A 20,170-nucleotide genomic window follows, 5' to 3' on the forward strand; every position below is an offset into this window, starting at 1 on the left:
AATCCCTTCTCTGACCCTGTAGAGATTCTGAAGAAAAGATAATATGGCCTTGGGCTTTAAGGGGGTCCCTGAGGGCAGCCAGGGGGCAGGGAGGGACAGGAAGGGGGCTCTGGCTTCACATAGATCCTAGAGTATATCTGTGGAGTTTGGGGGCAGGCACAGCAGTTTATTCTTTGAGGTAGGGAACCCTACACCCACCTGGGATCATATGGGGAAACTCTATGAGGGATCCTCAGCCTGTAGCTGAGGTTAAGTCCCCTTTGAATCACACCAGCTCGAAGGAACTTAAAGCTTTCCTAAAAAGGGAAGCAGGGATTCCCCTGCCATAGGAAGCTCCTCCGGCATAAAGCCCTAGCTGGCTCTTCGCCACATGCTCTCCGCCTAGTATGTAGGTTACATTCCAAGGCAGGCTGGGGGCATGAGCACTGGATGTGGCTGAAACGCACTAATTCCAGTGTTTCCTAAATAATGGACCAGGGCCTAAGAGACAGTTTCAGCTGGTGAAAGTTTAGGTAAGCCCCGTAGCTCCCTTTGCCCACCCACCCACAGCTGTACCTTGTGTTAAACCACTAAAAAATTACCTTTCCACAGGGGCTGGAAAGAGGAGGTTTGCAACAGAGGTATAGAGCCAAATCTTCAGAAGTAGCCACTGATTTGGGGGTATCTTCTTTTTCAGGTGCGTGACAAAGGTGTCTCATGTGTCCCTAAAATCGGTCACCATTTTTGACAATATTGACTTTCTTGTGCTGACATAAATGCAACTTATTACACACACACAACCCCACATTAAAACGCCCTCCCTGGTGTCACTCGATAGTTGCATGAATTACAATTCATTAATTTCACTATTGACATTTGGGGCAAGTATTTGATCTAAAAAATTGCTTTTTGTGAGTACTTGTACTCGTAAAGCTAGTGTGCTCAAATGTTCATGAGCACTGTGCACAAAAGCATTGCAATCACATATGAATCTACCTTCCTTTCCAGTTTGTTTGAATGCAGCTATAGCATACACTGCATTAGTCAACATAAGGAATAGTAAGAGAGCAGCAACACAAAGCAGATGTACTCCCATGACAGAAAGCAACACATTCACTCCAAACAGGGTGAATACATAATTTGGCACTAATTATATATCCAACCAGTTCTATGCAATTTGAGTTCTGAGAATTTATTGGGACTTGGTGAATGTAGACATTATGGTTGCCACCTACTGAGGAAGTAAAAAAACTGATTGTGGATTATTCTTCAAGTACAAAATAGAATGAATTATGGAACCTAGTACTATAGTTTCCTAATTCTTTTACTGACATTAACTTTTGCATATAGAAAAATGCACAAGATAATGTCTCTGAGGTGTTTGTGATCAACCAAAAGAGAATGGGAAAAACTGAAGCATTTGAATGTAATAGTAACCAAGACAGCAACCAAACTGGGAATGGCTTTATTAGTTAATCTAACAATATTTATGATCCCAGAATTGGTAAAACTGCAGAACTATTTATACACTCAGAAAATACTACATTTCAGCTCCAAAGTTATTAGATGTTTATGGAAATTAAGATGTTGTCATGTTCCCACTGCTCATTGTCTGTTATACAATGCTGCCCTCTAGCAACTGACAGTCAGCACAATGCATAGAAAATCTATCATCATTTCTCTGAAACCAAATTTAGCAATTCCGTTCCTTTCAAAATGATTTTTGTTTTGTTTCTCATGTTATATTTTATCAGCACATTTGTGTTCAGGACATCAGCTTGCAGTCCTCTCTCAGGCAGATTTCTTCATTGACTTTAATGGGAGTTTTGCCTGAGTACGGAAAGACTGCAGGACAGTAATTTTAATTTTGGTTAATCATCTGTAATGGTGAAAGTCAAAGATTACCCATGTTTGGCGAGAGCCCTTGCTCATGAAGGACATAATTCTTTATCCCTTGTGCACCCAAACTACCCATTATCAGGTCCAGGATATGTACCATAGACACATTTAGGGCCAGCTTAAGCTGTTTCACCCCAGTTCGGTGATACAAAGTAGACATACACCTGGTATAAAGCAAGTTTATGGCTGCTCTGCATCACTGGAGTGGTTCAAAGCAGCCAAAACATACTGGTGAATCTGGCCCCAAACAAGTCCTTTATTCACTGTGTTACAACCTGACTTAGCACCACTCTGTACAGTCTTCAGTCTGGTGTTAGTGCACCCAGTCGCTGGATCCCACATGCTTCCAAGCTAAATAGATGTGTATAGAGTCTAGTCACTGTTTCTAGCTCTGGGACTCCAGCGCACACTCCTAGGCTCGAAACTCTCGTCTGACACTCTTCCTTGGGATGTGGGACACCACAATCCAGCTGCCCTAGATCCTAAAATGAGTGTCAGAGACCTTGTGAGTCCCTCAGTCGCTTACACACATTCCCTCAGAGTTCCATCTGCATAACTGTGGGTGCTGCAGGCTTTTAGTTTAATCCCTTTGGGGATAACATGGCAGAAAAGGAAGGAACACAGGCTTAACAAAGGAGTTTCTGAACCACAGGGACTTTACTCTTAAAGCAGCTGAGAGTTACAGATCTTTGAAAACAAAACAGAAGTCCTGAGACATACCCTCCCCTAGGCTGAGCTCACCCCTTCTCTGAGCCTAAGGTTTGTCAGTGCTTCAGGCTGAGCAGAGTCCTTCTTGCAAGTCCTTCTTATGTGTGGTGATGGTTGAACCCTGCTCTCAAATAGGGCCTCCATTTCTGGGCTATGTGCTTAAACCAAGAAGCTCCAGCCCCACCAGTTATGTGTGTCCCTTCTTATTGGCCCCTGTGTAGAAAAAACTTTGTTCCATGAAGAAAAGGAGTTCTGGTGGCACCTTAGAGACTAACCAATTTATTTGAGCATAAGCTTTCGTGAGCTACAGCTCACTTCATCAGAGGCCAGTAGCTGAGAGATTGCTGACATGACGGCTCTTGCGGAGAGTCCTCCAGCAAGACTGCCAGCCATACTAAATACGGTTCTATACATTTACCATATGGGCACTGGCCCACAGAGGATTAATATGACATTACATGTTTATATATGCTGAGAACTTCAGGTTAGACTTGAAGCATTTCTATTCACTTCACGCCACCACCACCCTCCCCTCCAAAATAAAGCCTTGAAAGTGGTTTACAAGCAATGCTACTGAAAAGCATTGTGCCACAGTGGGAAAATGTATTGAATGGAACAAACCAGCAAATCAAAACCACACAATCTGCCTCCATTTGTCCAAACAGGATTCCCTTTAATTTTACTCATACCACAGGGACCTGGTAAAGAGTTCTTAGAACAGATTTGATGTGGTCTGTGTGGAACCTTTCTGAAATGCCAAGTTTTCCTGTGTGAGATTTTTTATTAACTGATGGAACCTTCTTAAAATGTCACCGAAATATTTTCCTTTCTATATTAGTAGCTCTTGGCACTTAAAAGAAATGTCCAGCTTCTTATTCATACCAGAGGTATTAGCTAAGAGATTTAAATTAGAATACCAGGGCCCCATATCGGTTCATGTTTTGTGGTGTTGTACAGATAATTGTCCATACAGCCAACACCTGAGTCTGATCCTACAGTTTTTAGGTAAAACTGCCATTGTAGTCAGTGAGAGTTTTGCTTGAGAAAGGACTGGAGGACAATAATTATTTTAGTTTTTTAATCAATCCCCATTGGCCAATTTGCAGATCAGATAAACTCATGTTACAGCAGACAATCTGCACTGGAATGTAGGCATTGCCATACCGGATCAAACCACTCACCCAGGATCTTGTCTCCAAACTGTAAGAAGTGAAAAAAGTGAGCCAGGGAAAGGGATGAGTCTGTCAAAGGAGACACAGACAGAGGAGCCAGTACTGAAGAGAGGTCCTTAGGCCTGAATTCAGGAAAGCATTCCTAATCTGGAGAGAACTTAAGCACATGCTTAAATTAGGGATTGTGTTTTTGTTCGGTTTTTACAGCACCTAGCACAATCGGGTCTTGGCCCATGACGGGGTTCCTAGGCACTACAGTAACACAAATAATTAATAATAATAAATCCCATTTAAGCCCATGGAACTTAAACACATAATTAACTTTAAACAAAACTTACGTATATACCCACTTACTGACCCAAATTCTGCTATCAGCTGCACGGGTGTAAATCTAGAGTGACTTAGGGCTTGTCTACACTTAAAACACTGCAGTGGAACTGCTGCAGCTGCGCTGCCATAGTGTTTCTGTAAAGATGCTACCTACGCTGACAGGAGGGGTTCTCCCATTGGTGTAGGTTCTTCACCTTCCCAAGAGGTGGTAGCGAGGTTGATGGGAGAATTCTGTCTACACTGGGCGTTAGCTCAGTTTAACTGCACCGCTCAGGTGTGTGGATTTTTCACACCCCCGAGTGACATGTTATACCAATCTAATGTCCTTGTGTACACCAGGTCTTAGTTAAAGTCAGTGGAATTACTCTGATTTACAGCTGAACTGGAGGGCAGAATTTGGCCCACTCTGCTCAGATTTTTCTCTAATATTTAACAGAACCCAATTTTTTTATAATGGAGTTAGCAATATCCCAGGGTTACTCACTGCATTTATTCCAATTTACACAGTTGCACATACAATATTGCATAAATATACTGTGGGGCTGCACCTAAATGTTCATGACACACATAATGATTATGATTTTTGGTGACTAAATACAAATCTCTTATCAGACTGTGTTTACTTGTGAGTCAGCTCCAGACTGCTCTGGCCGAGCAGATTCAGTATGTATCAAATTAGTACCTTTGGGCAATTGCTATAATAAGATGTTTCATTATAAGCTCAGATGAACAAGCTATATCCTTGACACATCCTGCTCCCAGACATTGCTGAAGCAGTTGATTTCTTGGCATCTCATGCAATGATCACCAGCGAAAATCTCTGGAGACAGTCATTAACCAGACGCAGCATAGCAGGGAGTTAGCATTTTTGAAATAGATCCAACATGGTGTTGAGGAAAACTGCTGTGACAATTGCAGAGAAGCTCAGCGCTTTGGGAGTGTGGTGGGGAGTTGTATTGTTTCCTGTGACGTTCTTTTAATTTTTTTTCTTTTCAGATGATTATGATGGAATCTTTTCAGTCTCTGCAAGTCACCCCTCTGTAGGAAATGAAATAATAGATTTTATTAAAAAAGGTTTATACAACATTGTCAGATTACCTGATGCTTTACAGATCAAACTCATCCATCCCAGCCTAGAGAGCTTTCAATCTAAATAAGAAAAGATAACAGCCCAGAACTGGGATGGTAAAGGACTAACTGATGAGACAAGGAGAGGAATTATTTGGGGAGAAGAGGGTTAGGCTTGGAGTTGAAGCAAGAAGGAGGGTGTTCCAGCCTAAGAGAAGAAGAAAAGCCATGAAGCCAAAGAGAACAAAGAGAAGGCAGGAAAGAAGACTAAAGAGCATAGAGAGTAGGAGGGAAGTAGAGGAAGAGAGAACAGAATTATTGGCAGGTGGGAGCTTATCCGTAGAAGCTAATGAGGACTGGCTAGAACTGGAGTGATATGCTGATTCCAGCCTCTATGAATCATGCACAATTGATTGGCACCATTAGAAAAATGAGTGGTCTAAAAGCGGCTTTGAGGTGCAGGAAGGGGCTCTGCTGATCAAGTTTTTGTGGCAATAGCTAGTCAGGTGTTTCTACACGCAGCCTGATTAAGCAGTGCCAGATATGGGGGACTCCTACCCTGAAACAAAGAAAAAGACAGTTGCGTTAACACAATCTAGAAAACTCAGTTTGTTCTATTAGCAACACTAAAGTCTCTATTGCAACAGATGTTCAGTTCAGATGGATGTGCTCAAGTGTCCAGCTTATTGCCTTGGAGTATGCATGAGGATACTGATGCTCTTGGAGACGCTCAGCAGAAGTTGAAAGATGTCCATATTTTTATTATGGCCATAAACAGTACAATGACAAGAAATCATTTTCATTTCAATCAGATGTATAAAGTCTTCAGAAGTCAAATGGGAAAAGGTTGTGCTTTCTGATCTGGCATTTTCCTAGATCCTGTTCTTGAGCTGCCACCTAATCTGATGCAGAGTGCCTTGGGATATATTGAATGAAAAGAATTATAAAAAGCAGAGGTTGATCTGATACAGTAATTGAAATAGAGAAAATCTTTTAATTGCCCCAGGGACTTCTCTTATTGTTTTGGTTCAACAGAACTTGCTTGATTACCACAGTTAAAGTTTGCTGAAAATGCTTTGCTGATTCATTAGTTTAGTGCCAGGAGAGTAACTAGTCACCAAAAGTGCTCTAAACATTAAGATGTTACATTTTCAGCTAGATTGAATATTTCTGTCTAAATCCAGAAAAATTTCAGCATTGGAGGATGGGTTTATTTATTTTGGCTCTTTGAGTCTATCTCTCAGCTTTCAGTGCTTCATCATCAGATATGACAACACATCACTGGAGTTGGACATTTATAACTACTCTGTCTATGGAGAAGCAAGATTACATCTATCACTATTTCAAAGAATTTCTTTGGTAGGCCCTAGTTACTACCTTTGCTCCTGCAGCAAACCAAAGCATGGACGAGAAGTACAATTATTCAGTCACAACTGGGCAGATGCACTAGAACAGTTTTTAGTGTCTAAAGGTTTGTTACCTTTACTGATACTGCATCTATATATTTGGTGTTTTGTTTCCAGCCCTGCACATTGACAGGGACTATTATTTAATATGACAAATCATAATTTCTTTCCTTATTAACAGATACCCTTGACAGAACTTATTCACCCAGGTCAATACTCAAATTAGGGTCTCATCCTGCATCCACTGAATCAATAATTTTGTTTTCTTCTGTCTTCTTTCCTTGCTGGCAGAGCAACTTTTCACTCCACAGGAATACATTCCCTAAGGTCTGATAGAGCAAGTACTATTGTGCTCTCTCAATTTTCATCGATTTCATCAGGACTGGGTCCTGTTCCCTAATGTTGTAGTCCTGCTTTTGGTAATGCAAGATACTACTTTTACCAGTAAGTGTAGATCCTTCTAATAATATTTGTCTCCATCTGGTTGTCCATTGTAGAACTTCCTAGTGAAGTGATATGGATGTGTCTACATTATTCCAAAGCTCACAATCCACCAAGCTCACTGAACTAGAGACCAAGAGGTATAACCAGCAAGACATGGGGATTTCTAACTGGAAAAGCAGGAGGTAAAATCTGCCATTGACTTCAGTAGGGCCAGGATTTAACCCAGTTTGTTTATTTTGCTGTACTCTGAGCATGTTTTCCTTAACAAAGCCATAATTAATGGCCAGGGTTGTTAGGCAAGTGATGTAAATATCCTCATTCTATTTTTTTCCTTGGGTGGAAACTAGCTGGAGTGGTTTTTTTCCTAATCCACCAACGATTACTATGGGCCAAGAATAACAGTTTTCAAAGCATACTGGACACTGAAATGCAGTGATGTACACATGATTTATTAATCACACCTATCATATGGTGGGCCCTCAGATAGTAAGGTTATAAATTAAGCCAGATGAAGATCGTTTGTAACTGATGTTTGTGGTGGTCAAGGAACAAGAGAGAATTCATTTACTTATACCCAGAGGAGCCAGGTATAGGTATTTACCTATGCTGGCTATATATAGCCACACAACAGAACCACTAGCCCAGGAACCTATCCTTGCAACAAAGCCCGTTGCCAACTGTGCCCACATATCTATTCAGGGGACACCATCACAGGGCCTAATAACATCAGCCACACTATCAGAGGCTCGTTCACCTGCACATCCACCAATGTGATATCTACCATCATATGCCAGCAATGCCCCTCTGCCATGTACATTGGTCAAACTGGACAGTCTCTACATAAAAGAATAAATGGACACAAATCAGATGTCAAGAATTATAACATTCATAAACCAGTCGGAGAACACTTCAATCTCTCTGGTCACGCAATCACCGACCTGAAGGTCACTATCTTACAACAAAAAAAGGTCAAATCCAGACTCTAGCGAGAAACTGCTGAATTGGAATTCATTTGCAAATTGGATACTATTAATTTAGGCTTAAATAGAGACTGGGAGTGGCTAAGTCATTATGCAAGGTAGCCTATTTCCCCTTGCTTTTTCCTACCCCCCCCCCCGCCAACGTTCTGGTTAAACTTGGATTTAAACTTGGAGAGTGGTCAGTTTGGATGAGCTATTGCCAGCAGGAGAGTGAGTTTATGTGTGTGTGTGTTCCTCCGGGGGGGGGGGGGTGAGAAAGCCTAGATCTGTGCTGGAAATGACCCACCTTGATTACCATGCACATTGTAGGGAGAGTGGTCACTTTGGATGAGCTATTACCAGCAGAAGAGTGAGTTTGTGTGTGTATGGGGGTGGGGGGGGTGAGAAAACCTGGATTTATGCTGGAAATGGCCCACCTTGATTATCATGCACATTGTAGGGAGAGGTTTCAGAGTAACAGCCGTGTTAGTCTGTATTCGCAAAAAGAAAAGGAGTACTTGTGGCACCTTAGAGACTAACCAATTTATTTGAGCATGAGCTTTCGTGAGCTACAGCTCACTTCATCAGATGTATACCGTGGAAACTGCAGCAGACTTTATATATACACAGAGAATATGAAACAATACCTCCTCCCACCCCACTGTCCTGCTGGTAATAGCTTATCTAAAGTAATCGTCAGGTTAGGCCATTTCCAGCACAAATCCAGGTTTTCTCACCCTCCACCCCCCCACACAAATTCACTCTCCTGCTGGTGATAGCCCATCCAAAGTGACAACTCTTTACACAATGTGCATGATAATGAAGTTAGGCCATTTCCTGCACAAATCCAGGTTCTCTCACTCCCTCACCCCCCTCCAAAAACCACCCCCATACACACACAGACTCACTCTCCTGCTGGTAATAGCTCGTCCAATTTGTGTGGGGGGGTGGAGGGTGAGAAAACCTGGATTTGTGCTGGAAATGGCCTAACCTGACGATTACTTTAGATAAGCTATTACCAGCAGGACAGTGGGGTGGGAGGAGGTATTGTTTCATATTCTCTGTGTATATATAAAGTCTGCTGCAGTTTCCACGGTATACATCTGATGAAGTGAGCTGTAGCTCACGAAAGCTCATGCTCAAATAAATTGGTTAGTCTCTAAGGTGCCACAAGTACTCCTTTTCTTATTGTAGGGAGAGTGGTCACTTCGGATAAGCTATTACCAGCAGGAGATTGAGTTTGTGTGTGTGGTTTTTGGAGGGGGGTGAGGGGGTGAGAGAACCTGGATTTGTGCAGGAAATGGCTCACCTTGATTATCATACACATTTTAAAGAGAGTGGTCACTTTGGATGGGCTATTACCAGCAGGAGAGTGAGTTTGCGTGTGGGGGGGCGGAGGGTGAGAAAACCTGGATTTGTGCTGGAAATGGCCCAACTTGATGATCACTTTAGATAAGCTATTACCAGCAGGACAGTGGGGTGGGAGGGGGTATTGTTTCATGGTCTCTGTGTGTATATAATGTCTACTGCAGTTTCCATGGTATGCATCTGATGAAGTGAGCTGTAGCTCACGAAAGCTCATGCTCAAATAAATTGGTTAGTCTCTAAGGTGCCACAAGTACTCCTTTTCTCTGTGTTGCATAAGCAACCACTTTATAATGATCAGAGAGAGGTTGAATTAGTCAGCTCATTGGAGGCACAGACTTCTCTTTTTTACTTTTTTTTTTTAAATGCATGGTCACTCTGTTAGCACAGACACTAATCTCTAATTATGGTCTCCTTTGGATTAGATTGTAGTCAGATTTGTTTTGCTGGCCTTGAAACATCTCAGATAATCCATTCAGTTAATATATTCATACTGGTACTCATTGCCTTTCTTCTGAGGATGAATGCTGCCGCACAGGGCTCAGTCACAGTTATTCATTCCCCAGACGCACTTCAAAATGTTCCTGTTGGTATACAGAGACATACGAAAACATAACCAGCCTACGTCAGGGACTGCCTGCTGCCCTAGTTCCTAGCATGACCCTTGAGATCAGTGGGATTGGAATTGCTGACTGGCCCAGGGATGAGATAAGTGGCCTTTTTAATTGAAGGCCTGTGATTCTGGAATGCTCTCTGCCTGAAGGTACATCACCAGTTTGAAGCAGTAGTATTCCGGTAGCATCGAGAGCCCATGGAGGACCAGATCCCTGTTGTGCTAGGCACTGTACAAACACACAACAGGGCTCAATTGTGTTTTTGCCATAAGCCTTGAATAAGAGGCCAAGTGTAGCTGCAGTTGATGACAGATTCCCACCTTGCTCCAGGAGGAGGAGGAGGGAGATGGGGAGAAGGTAATCTGTCACAGCCCTATATCTGGCATAGATTCCTTCCTTCTCTGCACTGGTTGGTGCACTGGGATAGGGCTCAGAATCAAGGCTCCACCCACTTCCTGCTCACCCACCCGTGCAAAGGGGGAATTGCAGTCCCATGGACGCTGCTTTCTCCTCCCCACTCCTGTGCTGCTACTGGCAACACGGGTAACCCAAGGAGGGGAATTAGGGGGCACCTTACACCAAACAGTGACACATCAGTGTATTGGTGATACTTTTACTAGCACAGCCAAATACGTTTTTATTTTCTTGTCTGGGGTGGAAGTGGGGAGTTATTTATGGGTGGTGGGTTGGAGTTTTATTTTTGCTGTGGAGTGATCAATCCTCCGGAGTACAAGGGCTTGTGAATGTCAATGTGTCTTTTTGGATTCATACCATTTACAAAACTAGTTTGTATCATGAAGCTGTTTTTCCTGGGATTGAAACCATTGTATTGTGCCAAGGGAGGGTCAATTTAAAGAGACTTTCCAGTTAGCGAATGTCTGGGCTACACACCAATCTGGCACCAATAGGAGCGCTGTATACAGCATTTCCCCGCCCACCACATTAGTATTTTCTCTCTCCTCAGCTTCCTTCCTCTCCAGTCTCCCTGTAGTTATTGTTCTCTGTTCTATTTTTCACAAGATTCCTGCTCCCCATTGTCTCTCCTGTCCCTGAGCAGAATGCAAACTGAGCTACGTTTGAATCAGAGCCAAGCTTCGGAAGCCATGTTATGAGACTATTATGTAAAATGAGTTCGTTAACCCTTCATTTTTAAACTGGTTGCAGGATTTATTGGATTTACTGTTCTCTTATACTATATGCAGTGTAGTTGGAGCTGTGTCAGTCCCAGGATATTAGAGAGACAAGGTGGGTGAGGGAATATCTTTCATTGGACCAACTTCTGTTGGTGCAAGAGACAAGCTTTTGAGCCACCCGGAGCACTTCTTCAGACTGCAAGTATCTTTCCCAGACCTGAAAACGAACTCTACGTGGTTCGAAAGCTTGTCTCTCTCACCAATGGAAGCTGGCCCAATAAAAGATATCACCTTGTCGCCCTGTTCTCTGATACTGTTGGTTTCAGTTATACTTTGAGGTCCTCAGCATTCCTTGTGTAGGAGCAGCTTAAAAGTTTACTTATCTTTATGTGCCAAATCCCAGAGTTCTTAGTCCAGCAAAACTACACTGAGTGAGTGAGGCCTACAATGGTTAGTCAATATTAAACATGTGCACAACTTCCCCAAGACAAAATGATCAAACACCTTAGGGGGGAAAAAAAACCCCACCTCAAGGGGCTCAGATGTACAGGGACTACCATGTCCTAAAGCTTACATAGTCAATGGTTTCGTTAATGTCAGGGCTTGCCACATCCATTAAAATATATTGCATATGACATTCCACCTATCTGGTATGCTATCGTTTGGCATCAATCAAAAAATAAGCATTAAAACTAAACTGCCGTTAAGCTTGCTTCTCAGATGCAGAACTGCTTTGCAAGGGAGCAGTGTCCCATAATGGAGTCCCATCTGGTTGAATCCAACCTGGTTATATTTTTGAAACTGCTTTTCCCCTTTCAGTTCAAGTATAAAAAGGGAAAGGGGCTTAGAGCCAGATCCTAGACCATGCTATAGTGGCACAAGGGACCTTAAAATTGCCTTAAATGTGTAGCTGATAAGATTCTCCTGGCATTTGTGGGGACAATCAGCTCTCATAAAGCCAATCTGGACAGCTCTATGCCAATCCCTCCTAGTTCCCTTCCCAGCATGGGGAGACATATATGAGAGGAGGCAGTTCACCAACTGGGTCAAAGTATGCTTTGCTCCTGAGATCCATGCAAGCCGACAGAACACTAGGGGATAATCACAAGCCAGCACAAACCAAGGCAGTCCTTATGCTACTTTAATTTGCTCTGGGACCCAGTTAGACCCAGGAAGGGGTGTTTTGGACCCTAGTTAGACCCAGGAAGGTGGGGGGGACTGAAAAGAAGGTTAGAGTCATCTTTGGCTTCCTCCCTCAACTGCATCAAGTTCTCCTCCAGCACAACTGAAGATTTAGTCCCTAAACCCAGTAATGAGTAGTAAAGTTTCCAATGAATGCTGTTTGGGCCAGATGGTGATACCCTTAATCACAGCTAATCCCATTGATTCAATGGGACCGTCATGGTCTAAGGAGCTGTTCAGCATGAAAGAGTTATCACAGATCTGTCCCATTGTCTGATAACTTGGTGAGATAGGGCCTGTGTCTCTTTATGGCTGTTCAGCGCTAGAGATGTGTGGGAAATTTTCCAAGATTCCAATTTTCCCATTCTGCATCAGGACAAAACCCAACACCTTTTAAAGCCTGACAGCCCAGAATAGCCCCGTAGTGAGAGCACTTGGCTGAATGAGGCAGAGCGGGGACTTCAACATGAGTCTCCAACATGCGAGGCTACAAAGCCGGCCATACTGGGGTGGGTCTCTGTCTTGCATACGCGTGTTCACACACACTCTTATTTTGACCAGAAACTCCATCACGGACCTGCGAAATTTCCCAACAAGTGTTTTGTTGAACTTGACACATTACTGCAAAAAGTTTTGTTCCTGACAAATCAGCATTTTCTGATGTAAAACTGTTTTGTCTAAAACTTCCCAACCTGCTCCATTCAGGTCAGCACAACAGAACCTTGATCCCCCTCTGGTGCTCCAGGTGTTACCATAATATAAACAATCAGAGTTTGTCTGACTAAAGTAACCTGAACAAGGCCCTAAACCACATGGTATAACATAGCCTCCTTAGCACACCAGGCTTTCTTGTCAGTCCCTTTAATCTCTGGGAGTTTTGTCGGAGTAAATATTTGGCCCTGATTCATCCCTGTGCCAGTGCTGATCCCAGTGAAGGCAAGGACCAAGAAAGGAGGCAGAGCTCCTCCCCACTGCCCAGGGGCCCATTCAGTCTATGGTGCAGGTTAGAAAAGACTCAGGGGATACTTGAAGTTACCCCCTGACTGCAATGGTCCCTATTTCTCCATCCAACTGATGGGGAGAGCTGTGGCACAGATAGCTGCCCACCATGCTCCCTCACTGAGTCTCATTATACTGACTCTGCACTTCCTGGACTCCCCCTATGCTAAGGGTAAGAGGGCCCTTACTGCTGCTTTGCAGGCTATCTTCTAATATCTTAGCTGGCATCAAGTGACTGGGGGCAGGGGGAGGAGGAGAGAATTCCCCTGGCAGGACTAGACCCATATTGATTATAGAAGGAAAATAACTACTTATTAAGTCTTCTAATCCATCTCCCGGAAATGCGGGGCTGTATTGTTTAGAACTTTTTGTAGTGTCTTGTTCGGTCGTATTTTAAATGTCCAAAGCAATGGAGCTACTACCAGATCCCTTGGGAGGTTATTTCTTAGCTCAACAGATCCTATGATCAGTTCTTTTCCTTGATATCAGCATATATTCCCCTTATTTAAATTTAACCCCACTATTCCTGGTTATATCTTCATCCAACTCTTAGTTCCTCTCTATCGTTGGCATTGACCCCATTCAAAATATTTTTCAAGAATCATTTTAACAACACAGCTGTTGTAGTCTTTAAAATTAAGGTTGATTCAAACAGACTACACTAGCCTCAGCACTAGGTTGACATTAATTAACCTGCTGCAGACTGTCAAAACAAAAATCTGCATGCAGTTGAGATTTCCTTAGGTTAAAATTTGCAGCTCCAGAGACCTATGCATAACATCAGCTTATTTGATTGCTTTGAAATGTAGAAAGTGGGACACTGCTGTAACTTACTGTCACTGAACCACAGATAATAGGGTTTGAAAGAGCTTTCTTGGCCATCTATGTATCCTCTCCCTCCCACTGCACTAGTACAGAATTTTCCTCCACATTGAACTCATAGGGGTTAACTGATGTGAGAGGGAGGAAGGGGAAAATCAGGGGTCAGGTCACCTTCTGACACTGGTGAACTTGCAAGTTACTCCTTAAGCATGTGCTTCCATCCCAGGTTCCTCCTGCCAGCAGTTTCTCATTTTAATTATACACCCACAGCAATGCAGATCTTTAAATTCAGCAATTCTTTCTCAGGTTTCAGCAAGTCATTGACAGCCTGAGCTATTTTGGGGATATTTTCTCTCCTGCAGATGCAGCTTAGGAAAACGCAGGGAGCATGCTAAAGACCTGCAGCTATTTGCCTTATACAATTTGCTCATTTTTCTTTATTTCTCCGTTTTCCTGCACTGATCACTTAAAGGACAATCTCCCTTGCAAACAAAATCCCTGGAGCCTGATTAGCGGGACTAAAGGCTCCCAGAAACGGATTGCCTGCCAGCCACAGCACGGTAAGGACATGGACACTTTTGGCTAGCTTTGCATTACAGTTTTTAAGCTTTGCTGAATGTTTATTTGTGTCCATCGTTTCCAAATCAACACTGCTGGCATGGCAGGCAGTCTCCAGCTCCTGGTCTCCATTTTCATTCCCTAAAATCCTCAGCACTTGTAAGTAACACATTTATACTCACTGTCTTTGTATGTTTTAGAAATCAACGACTGACACTGATTTCATTCAGTTCCAGCCTTCTTTTTCCCATTACATTTCAGCACATTTTGGAGAGCTGTAATTTTTAACCATGATTGAATTGTGGATATGTCTGTTGCCTGAGCTTCCCTGATACTAGGCTGAATGTCGGTTTTATTATTTAGCTGAGTAAACAATTCAAGTCTAGGACTTGTTTTATGTACTTTAACTAGAAACATTATTAAAAAAGACCCAATATTGCTGATCTACAGTTACATACATTGCTTTCTTGTCTTGTGCACAGGCTTTTGCTACAGTATGTTAAAACTGCTGTATAATAGTGTGTTAACACTACAAAGACATCTCAGATATACCACTAATGCTAAGGTAGAAGACCTATTTACACCAAAAATAAATAGGTTTTTATCATGCAGTTCTCCTCGTCTAGAAATGCATGAATTAGGCTCTGTAAAGATGGTGAAATTCCCATTTTACAACACATACAGTTTGGTTGAAATAGCAGTGAGAACAGTTAAATATCCTCTGGTACTTTATTCATATATATATATATGAATCATCACCCCAGGAAAATTGCTTATTTCTGATGAATTTACAACCCAAATTCTAGAACTCCCTGCAGACATTAAATGCAAGAGGTTTTTTTCTTCTTTACCTCTCCAGAGGCCTTTTGGAAAAATTGGAGTAGCTTTAAAATATCCTTTAATGGTTGGTGATACATTATTGCAACAACAACAGAAGTCTCCTGAGGGCTTAATCTTTAGCATCCAAATATCTGACTGCAGCTCAGTGTGTGTTGTCCTATTAAGAGAGACATTTTGGACAGTTTGAGATTGCACTAGTGGTAGGGAAACCTTCTAACAGAATAAGTAATGCCTGCCTCCTGTGTCTACTGTCAGGAGACTGTGAGAGCATGGAGTACTAATGGAGTCCCATAAGGAATAATGTTTCCTATAAAAGTGCTTAGACATTGCATCTGCAGTGGAAACAAAAGTTAGCAAGACCCTCAGAGTTTGAGGTGTTCAATCTTCCCCTGCCGCCTTTTGATCAGATAGATATTTATTTCCGTTTTTTAGCTTGAAAATGTCCTGTGAGAGGTTTTCTACAACAGGATAGATTTAAGGGGTGGGGAGAAATAATATTACATGAGCGTACAAGTGCGGAAAGGGGCAGTGGGCCAGCACTGGGTTCAGCAACAAAACAAAGACTGTCAACAAGCAAGATTTTTAATCCGGGCTTTGTCCTTGGGCATCCCTGGGCCTGAGTTATATGAAAAGTGAACAAATGGCTGAGGTACGAAAGAATCCAAATTAAAAAAAAACGAAAACAAGCAGAACACCTTGGATTACAAGTCAGCCTATTGGAGGCCTGAACCAAAGTTCACTAAAGTCAATGGAAAGACTTTGAGTTAGACCTTCTGTGTGGAGTTTTGCCTCTTGTAAAGGCCTCTCTCCCCATTCACTACCAATTTACATGGTATGTCCTAAATTCCTTCTGAATGCCTCGTTGGGCTTTGAGCACTGACTCTCCTTTCACACTACTGAGTCTCAGAAGTAACTCCATTGAACCTGTTGGAACTACACTGGTATAAAGCTAATGAAAGATCCGCATCAGGTCTTTAGCCCCAATCCAGCCTTGTTACTCCATCCTGAATATTTGAGTGAGGCAGGGAGTAAGCACCCGGTTTACTGGGAATCTTGAAGGGCCCCTATACCTTGTCACAGAAACTGAAGACAGAAAGAAAGAAATGTATACGGTTTGCTGTATTTTGAAAAGCTATTGCTAAAAAATAATAGGTTACTGAAGCAATTGCTGCTTATTGTCAGCAGAGGATTGGATATGAGTTATTGGAAGGGTTGCCATGCAAACATATAAGGCCAGATCCCACATGGCTGTCAAAGAAGAAACTCTCAGTAAAGCCAGAAGTCAATGGAAGTTTTGCCTTCAGAACAAGCCCACAAAGAGTTTAAAATCTGAACAATTTAATGTGATAAAACTAATTACACTGGTAAACTTGTGTAGATGACCATTACCTATGTAGGTGGAGCTTGTTTACACTTATTATAGGGAAAATATCATTTGAAATGGTACCATTAAAGAGAGTTAATATTAGAGGAAGAGATCATGAATGGGTTACTCTACAATACACTGCAGCTTAATTCAGAAAGGAAATTACCTCTAAAATAGAAAAGTAGATGGGATCAAATATAGATTAACTTTTCATTTTTAAAATAGATTACAGCATAGATCAGTTCTCCTGTTGAAAACTGAAGACCCTTATTGACATTAGTGAAGAGTTAAGGGGAAGGGGATATGGATTAAAGGGATTAACAGTTTCCAGCTGTGCCAAATGGCACCCAAATTGGGCACACACTTATGTTGTGTTCATGCACATTCATATTTTGCCTGGCCACAGCCTCATGCACAAAGCCCTTTGCACAGATTTCTCATGCCAGGAACAAGAATAACATGCATCAGGGCTGTGTATGGGAGCCATTGCTGAGGCAAGGATCCCACTTGCTTGCACGTAGAGACTTTGCCCCCTGGAATGCAGGGCTCCCTGTTGTGGAGGGCCAATGAAGCAGCCTCTCTGCTGTTTATAGAGCCATGATAAAGAAGACAGTTTCAGTCCATGCGCCTGATGCTGGCTGTGGTTATTCTGCTTGGCTTCTGTGTGCAGCACCTGTTGTCACTTGGAGCTCTACCAACCTGTCACAGATTACACTATACTGCACTGCTTTCACACCTGCTCAACTCTGCTGGCTGGTGCCCTGCCCATCCCTTTTAGTGAGTACAGACCCACTCATAGTGCTAGATTCATGCAGTTCTTGCACTCCCTCCAGGGACTGCGAGTGACCCCTGCACGGGAACACAAATGAGGAGGGGAAAAAAGCTTCATGCACCTTCTTCTCCCCTTGTGCATTCACACAGGGCCAGCCACAGTCTGGCTCAAAATTTATATAGGTGAATAAGAGTTTAATTAAACTTTCAATACATTGATTTATATTGCAGTAGCACCTGAAAACGCAAGGATCGAGGCCTCGTTATGGTAGATACTATACAAACTCAGGAATTTATGATGCGCCCTGCCTAGAGGCAATTAGCTGTAAAGAGCTACTGGATATAAATATAATTAAAAAAAAATACATAGGGTGTAGAATGGAACCTAACCTGATTAAAAATAGAGTTTACTACATAGTCTGACCATGAACTGAAAAGATATATTTATTCTTTCACACAGTCATATAACTCCCTTACATAGAAGGTAAAGAGAAACTCTTGTAAGTGATCAACCTGTAAAGTGTCCTGCCAATTTTAGCTAAAAAATTATAGCTGTGAAGACTCCAAGCATGAGTCTGTTCTCACTGGCTCTTGCTTTACACAGGGGTAACTCCAGTGACTTCAGTCAAGGTATCACTGAATTACACTGGTGTAAAAGAAATGAGAATCAGTCCCCAAACATATGAATAAATAATAAGGGCCATATTCTACTCCAGTTCTCCATGTGGAGATGCCACTGACATCACTGGGATCTCTGTACAAAGACTAAGGTTGTGACAGGTAACAACATCAAGACAGGCAAGATTTAGTTTATGACATTGAAAAACGCTATTGAAAGTGATGGGATAATGGGACCAGTACTTTGGATGAGGAAGGTACATGGGGGGTAATTTGTATTTGGTTAATCAGTCTTTTTGAAGAAACTGAGGGACCTACTGTCAGTACAGTACAGCTACAGCTAGCTTCAATCTCTTGCTGGAGTGAGATTTCTTCTCTCAAAATCATTCATAGAGGGTTTCCATAAGAATCAGGGGCAGGAACCCTGATATAAATTTGGAGTAATTTTCCTGGAATGACTCCAAGTGAGATCAGAATCCAGGCTCAAATGAGTAAACATTATCAAGGACATGTAAGGATATACTATACGGATGCTATAATTATACTGTATGTTACAGTACGTTTGACCTATGTGATTACAGAAGGCTTTTCATAGATTGCTGTACTGATGTCAGAGGAGTAGACTAGTGCTAAAGGCATCTAACTAGAACAACTGCTTCTGTTACTGTATGCTTAGAACTGAATAGCTGTTACTTCCAAATGAACACTTCTACACTGCAGCTGGAAAAGTGCCTCCCAGCCCAGGTAAACAGACTCACACTAGTTCAGCAAGGACAACTAAAAATAGCAGTGTGGACATTGCAGCAACAGCGGAGGCTCGAGCTAGCTCCCTGAGCTTAGAACCCACGGGTCAGGTGGGCTTGCGAGCCTGAGCTGCTGCCTGACCTGTAAAACCCACACTTCTATTTTTAGTGCTCGAGCTAGAGCTAGTGAGTCTCTTTATCTGGGCTGGGAGGCTCAGTGCAGTGTAGACATATCCAGAGAAACAGTTTGCTGGCAAAATTGATGATTGAAATTTGAGGTATGTTATTGCAAGTGCCAGTCAAAAAATTAGAATCACTTTGCAAATATTTGCAATGTTTGAGCATTCAAATGAGCTATAAGACTGCAAAACAGTCAGATCCTACTCCACATCCAACTTATCAGTCCCCATCCTCAAAGGAAACCTGCACAACACTTTCAAAAGCTGAGCCAGGGAGCTTAAATTCATAACTTTGCTAGACACTAAAAATCATGGACTATAGAGACACTGAATTTATGGCTTATTATAATGATCTGTAATCCACTAACAACCACCCCCTCCCTCCCAGTTGCTTTCCCCACTCCACTTCCTTTCCTCCCTATAACTAGAGGGGTGTTAAGAGGCCACTTCACCTTGAATGGTCCCTTGAAATATATGTTAACTACTTATGCTACACAATCTGTTCAAACCTTGTATTTAACAGTGACACTTCGAGTTAGTTTCCCAGACCTGAAGAGCTCTGTGTAAGCTCGAAAGCTTGGCTCTCTCACCAACGGAAGTTGGTCCAATAAAAGATATTACCTCACCCACTTTGTCTCTCTACAATCCTACATTAGCAGTACACTATAGTATATCAAGGACATCCATTTAAAGATGGCAGGCCCTCGGCTATATTAAATGGCTGTCACAATAAACACATCACCCACAATCAGTGGTTAATGTTACTTTTATTGTGTTGAAAAGAAATAAATCCTTTGGAACAAAGAGTTAGATATTTGGCATCTAACTCAAACTTGAGACCAAACAACGTAGGACTGAATGCTACATGTATAAGAGACTAACTCTGTTGAACTGATATTTTTTTCAAATACATTTTTACCTAAGAATAGTGAGGGAAAAGGAAGCTAGAGTCTTTTCACCTTGATGAGTTCTAATGATAGTTCTTTGCATTTATCTAATGCTTTACCTCTCAAGT

This window comes from Eretmochelys imbricata, chromosome 9 (assembly GCF_965152235.1).
Source record: "Eretmochelys imbricata isolate rEreImb1 chromosome 9, rEreImb1.hap1, whole genome shotgun sequence".
NCBI lineage: Eukaryota > Metazoa > Chordata > Testudines > Cheloniidae > Eretmochelys > Eretmochelys imbricata.